Source organism: Vombatus ursinus, unplaced genomic scaffold (genome assembly GCF_900497805.2).
Source record: "Vombatus ursinus unplaced genomic scaffold, bare-nosed wombat genome assembly UNPS02014773.1, whole genome shotgun sequence".
Lineage (NCBI taxonomy): Eukaryota > Metazoa > Chordata > Mammalia > Diprotodontia > Vombatidae > Vombatus > Vombatus ursinus.
Genome location: NW_020954551.1, coordinates 41,418,865 through 41,425,464, shown reverse-complemented (window position 1 = coordinate 41,425,464; position 6,600 = coordinate 41,418,865).

The following is a 6,600-nucleotide window of genomic DNA, read 5'->3' as shown; positions in this document are numbered from 1 at the left end:
GGATATCAGGGCTGGACAGAACCTTAACTAGCATCCAGGCCAACACCCTCCTTTTATATATGGGGAAACTGAGGTCGGGATAAGGAAAGGGCCCTTGGCAGGCCTTCCTTCCCCAGGGGAGTATCTGTGGTTTAAATAACTAATCAAAACCACACCTCTAGCTCCACCAAGCACCAGCTATCAAGCAATCAAAGCGATTTCCACCTCCTTCCCCCTACTCCCCTGGGGCCTGTCAGGATTAACTAATTAATGTTTGTCAGCAGCACAGAAGCCTACTCAAGCTTCCCCGCCTGATGGAAGGCAGGGAATCATCACTAATTCATGGCTTGAGAAGACCTGAGAAATACTCCTCCCTTGGTCCCGATGGAAACAAGGGGAGGGGAGTGAAGGGGAGAGGAGTATACAAGGCTTGAGCAGATAGATCTGGCATATGGCTCTGAGGTGTTCCGGGGGAAGCAGGAAGTTGGACATCCCAGAGTAGAGGGAAGCTGGGGTAGGCAGAGTATGAGGGGGGAGTGGAATCTTGACTTCCATTGCTCCTTCATCCTATGTGCAAAAAGCACAGGATTTAGAGTCAGAGATTGCCACTAACTGCCTGTATGGGGCGTGCAAGGCATTTCTCCTTTCCAAACCTCAGTTTCCACATCTGTGAAATGGAAATCTGTAAATTGGGCAGCTAAGTGATGCAGTAGATAAAGTGCTGGGCCTAGAGTCAGGAAGTTCAAACATGGCCTCAGACACTTCCTATCTGGGTGACCCTGAGCAAGTCACTTAACCCTATTTGCCTCAGTCTCTTCATCTGTACAATGAGCTGGAGAAGGAAATGGTAAACCATTCCAGTATCTCTGCCCAGACAACTCCAAATGGGGTCATGAAGAGTTGGACATAACTGAAAAATGACTGAACAGCAACAACAAAAAGTGGGATGCCTACCTACCTACTGGAAGAAATGACTTTAGTAAGGCTTAAAAGACTAGCCAAATGTGATTGGTTATCATTCCCCATGGGGATCACCACAACCTACTACTCCAGAAAAGTCTCTGGGAAAGACCTAGGCTATAATGTAGAAGCCACAACTAACAGGACCTCAGTCAAGGTAATTAGGCCTCCCCAGGCCTCAGTTTCCTCATCTATAGAATGAAGGGAAGGGACTAGATGAACTTTAAACTCCCTGCCAGCCCTAGATTTAGAACCCTATGATTATTTGGACAAACGGTAGCTTCAAATTTCAGGTATCAGTTCCCATTCCAGAAATCCGAAGGAGGGTCCAGAGCTCAGAGATGGTCAAAAGGAGGTTTTCTGAGATCTTTATGCCCTTTCACTGAGACTATATCCAGGTTTGTGAAGAATTGGGGACCGACAAATGTTTATTGAGGATGCTTGGTATGAAGGGAAAAGCCAATCCCAGCTCTAACACTTAGAAGTTTTGTGAGCAAGAGCAAGTGATGGCACCTCTCTGTACCTCAGTTTCTTCATCTGTAAAATGGGGAGAATAATAACAATAGTGTCAATTGGGCAGGTTGCTATGAAGTTCAGATGAGATAATGGATGTAAAATACTACGTACATGTCAATTGTCATTATTTTTATTAGACTGCGGTCAGATGAGGACATATCTTGGTTCAAACTCTGAGACTGGGCAAATCACTTCTCTTCTTATGGATTCAGTTCCCCACTTTGTAAAATGAGGAGGCTGAACTAGAGACCGCTAAGGCCCTTTCTAACTCTGACATTTTGTGTTCTAAAGCCCCTCTCAGCTCTGACATTCTGTGTTCTAGTGTCCCTCCCAACTTTGATACCACATATTCTAAGATCCCATCTGGCTTTTAAATTCCGTGTTCTAAGGGCCTTCCCCAGTAATATTTGTATTCCAGCCCTTCCACAGCTCTCACATTCTATGTTAGAACATTCAAGTTTCTAAGGACCTTGCTAGCTCTGATATTCTTCATTCCAAGGGTGCTTCTAGCTCTGACATTCCATGTTTTGAGCTAGGGAGGGAAAAAGGGGAGAGAGGGTACCACAGAGCTGCCTATCCAGTAGGGAGAATGAGAGCGAAGTCCTCCACCCTCTCTCAAATGTCCCATTTGGGGCCAATAGCATGTTTTGGTGAAATGAGAGACCAGATTCAGGATCACTCAATTTAAGGAAGAGATGGGGTGGGGCGGGGAGGGACAGTCTGTGGCAAGCCCCAGGCTCTACTCTGGTTTTTGTCACTAAGGCATTACTATGGCTTTGGGCAAAGCATTTCCCTTTAGGGGTCTTCCTTCTCTCATCTGAAAAATGAAAAGATTAGAAGAGATGAGTTCTAAGTCTAATATTCAATGTTCTAAGATCCCTTCCACTTCTAACATTCTTTGGTCTAAGGGCTCTTTTTGCTCTGACCTTCTATGTTCTAGGGTCCCTTCCAGCTCAAAGACCCTCGGTTCAAAGGTCCTTCCAGCTCCACTAATCTCTATTCTAAATCAGTAATCCACAAATAGCTTTGGGGAATTTAAAACAAATTGGTGCCTGACACTTTACTCATTCTGAGCACATTTTTGCCAGTGGAATTTACTTAAATCGGGGGATTCCTGCAGTTACATCTCGCCCTTTAGGAGCGCCTCGCTCGTCTCCTCTAGGGCTGAGCACCACTGTAGTGGTCAGGGCTGAAGGGAGAGCCCCCACCCCCACTTCCACCTTTGGGAGAACCAGCGCACCCCACCCCACCCCACTCCACTCTACTGCAGCAGCCTGGATTCTGCCCCGCCCCCCAGCTTGGGCTCCCTGGGTTCCGCCCTGAATTGGGGGGTAGGGGGGGCGGGGAGAAGGGGATCTGCCAATCACGCCCACTCCCTTCCAGGGCGGGGGCTGGCTGCTTTGATTCCGACTCCTCTGTCAGAGGTGGGTTGACACATGAAATCATCACACGCTCCTCTCTTCAGCTGGAATTGATAAAAACATAATATTGTATTTATGTCTCAAACAAGCTCCTTCTGCCTGTCACTCTTCCCCAGGAGTGGGGGGGGTGCGCCTCGGGAGATGGGGAGAGGAAAAGGAGGCTGAGGGTTTAGCAAGCTGCTCTCCTCTGCCTCCTTAGGGAGGAAGTTCCAAATACATACAGTAGGCGCTAAGTGTCGACTGGGCTACACATATGGCGCTTTAGAGACCATATTGTTCTCCCCTTATAGGGACATACCATTGTGCCCAAAGTTCCCCTTACTATGGAGTGGTGGAGGAGGAGTTCAGAGACCAGGGTTCTAGGGCCAGCTCATCACTGGCTTTTCACTGTACAAAGAATCAATACAAATATATTGAATGACATTATCGGCAGCTAGGTGACACAGTGGTTAGAGCACAGGACTTGGAATCTGGAACATCTGAGTTTAAATCCTGCCTCAGACACTTGCTGTGCAACCCTGGGTCAGGGATTTAACCTCTCTGTGCCTTAGTTTTCTCAACTGTGAAAAATAACAAGGTTGTTGAGATAACACATGGAAAGTGCTTTGCAAACTGTAATGGAAATGCTAGCTAGTATTATCATCACGTACAAAGATTAGCAAAGACAGTCTCTGCCCACGTGGAGCTTATAGTCTAATAACAAATAACTCTCTAATTGACAGATAACTCTAATAAACAAGGGTACAAGAGTAGAGGATAGCAAATCTTACATGATGAGGTCTAGGGGAGAAAAAAAAGTTATTCCTGAGGAGATATCAGGGAAGGCATCAGGGAAGAAGTGTCATTTGCTGTAGGTTATAAGGGACAGATAGGATTTCAACAAAGAAGAAAGAGGAGGTATTCTGGGCATAGTGAAGAGTGTAATCTACATGTGTAATCCAGGCTACATGTGGTCCTCTAGATCTTCAAGTCCAATCCAGTTGGATTCAGTCAAAGGGCCACACTTGAGAACCTAGAGAGCCACATCCTTGAAGCCAAAGGTTCCCCACTCCACTGGAAGCAAAGGCACAGAGGTGGGGAAGTATAAAATACACATAAAGGGACAATGAGGATCCCAGTTTGACTGGAGTATAGAGTGTAGAGTCCACGGAAGTGAGAAATTGGAGAGAAAGATGGAAAGGCAGGGTGGAACAAGATTGTAGACAGCTTCTACTGCTGAACCGAAAGGTTTGAATTGTATTCCTTAATAATAAAAGCTAGCATTTATAGATAGCCTTAAGAAGATCTCGCTTTATATATATATGTGTGTGTGTGTGTATGTATATGTATATATGTATATTTACACGTGTATTTTATGCACACACCTAGTCCTCCATTAGGTGACAGGGAGCCTCTGAAATCCTATGATCAGATGGCTAGAACTTTGGAATTGATTGCTCTACTTGGGAGAGACAGTGGCACAGGCAGCCAATCAAAGCAGAATTAAGGTGGCCCAAAAGAAACATAAGATGGGCAAAATTAGAGAATCCACTCCAAATGTTCACATGGATTATTTGTGCTCGACCTGGGGTGCGGCATTCCAAGTTCGTATTGGTCTGACCAGCTACAGTCCAACACACCACAGATTGACCCCAATGTGGCGATGTCCTTTGGTTCTCTTTGAGAATCAAGGAAAACAACTAACCAACTAAGACCAAATGGATACAAAAGGAAGATAAGTCTGAGAGGAAGGATTGAGAGTAGAGAGAGTGAAGGAAAGAAGACCTCTGCTGGAAACTGCTGCAGTAATTTAGGAGGATGATAATGAGGGGCTTGTGTGATTTGGCAACTGATGGTAATATGAAAGGTAAGAGAAAAATCAAAGACAAGAGCAAAGTTTCAGATGTGGGAGATGGAGTAAAAAGGGACGATACCACAGATAGAAAGAGTGAAATCAGGAGAAGGAATAGGTTAGGGGGCAAGGAATGTGGTAAGAGAATCAGCCCAATTTGGGGCTCATTAAGTTTGGAGTGCTGGCCACCCTTACCCTCCTAGGACTTCTCAAATCAGCACCCCTTCCCTGGCCACCAATGTTGTCTTTGCCTTTCCTTACTAGATTTTTATTTTGTTTGTTTATTGTTTACTTTTTAAAAAATAGTATTGTTGTCAGGAACTGTCTTGCAAAATGTTCCCGTCATAGCATTTAGCACAGTACTTGACCATAGTAAATACTTAATAAATGATTTCCATCTATCCATTATGTTCAAATCATTTTCACTGTAGGTCCCTCCCAGCTGTAATGTTCTGAGTTATAAGCTCCCTTTCAGCTCTGATGTTCTGTGTCCTAAGACCCCTCCAATGAAGAGGACAGAGATCAGTACGGCCCTTGAAAGGTTAGGGTTGGCTTTTAGAAGGTGCTGTGGGAGACAAGGCTGTGATTAAGTAACTTTGTTGCTTTCGGGGGTTGGCCTGGGGCTGCTAAGAAAAAGAATGAGGCACCATTTTCTAAACAGAAAAGTCACCTGTTCAAAGATTGGTGGAATTTAACGGATTTTACAGTAGCAGCTTCTGACTATTGAAAGTCAGTGGCAGAGAATACATGTCCACAGAGGGTCTACTGGAGCAGATCCCCTTAGAAACCAGTTTAGTCTGTGCACTTCAGTCCCCCTCCCTCTACGAAGAGCTTTTTTTGACCATGGCTTGGACTTCCCTGGAGGAGAGAGTGAGGCTGCGAACTTTGGACAGCTCTGCCTCACTTAAATTCAATTCACTCCCAAGTCAAGACATCACCTGTAATGTCTTTGGTCCTCTTTGAGAATTAAGGATGAACAACAACATCAATAAAATCCCACCTTGTACGGGAAGGCTTCTCCAACCCATCTTAATTCTAGTGCCTTTCCTCTGTTGCTTATTTCAGACTTATCTCATACCTAGCTTGTTTGTACATGGTTGTTTTCATGTTGTCTCCCACATTAGTCTGTGAGCTCCTTGAGAACAGGGACTGTCTTTCGCTTAACACAGTGCCTGGCACATAGTAGGTGCTTCATAAATGGTTACTGACTGACTGACCCAACCATTCTTCTTGAAGGGTCACAGCATAAATGAGAGGAGTTGGAGATAAACGTCAGGTACTGGGGTAGATAACTGGCCATGTCACCTTCTCCAAACTACTTCACATTTCTTGGCCTTGTCTGGAAAATGCAAACATTCCCTACTCTTCCTTGACTCCTCTAGGGGATCTTCACTACCGTGAAGACCAAATGAGATCATGGCTTCATAAACTATCAAATGGGTTATGAAGATGAGAGGTTTTGTTTTTAATGAATTTAATTCATCCCCATTACTAACCTCCAAGGATACCCAGACCAAAACAGAGGCTCAAGATTTGGAGCATCAAGAGTTGAGAGCTCTTTCCACTGTTTCTAACAAGCCTTTATTTAGTCTCAAGACCTTGGGACTCCCCGTTTCTACCACTCCATTCCTGTCTGCAAAAGCAACCCTTTTAGAATCTTAGAATGGCAAAAGGAACCTTAGAACACAGAATGTCAGAGCTGGGAGGGCCCCTAGAATAGGGAATATCCAGGGAGAGGGGAGGGAGAGATAGAATTTGGAACTCAAAACTTCAAATAAAAATGTTAATACAAAAAAGAAGAAGAAGAAGAAGAAAGAAGAAGAAGAAGAAGAAGAAGAAGAAGAAAAGAAGAAGAAGAAGAAGAAGGAGAAGAAGAAGAAGAAGAAGGAGAAG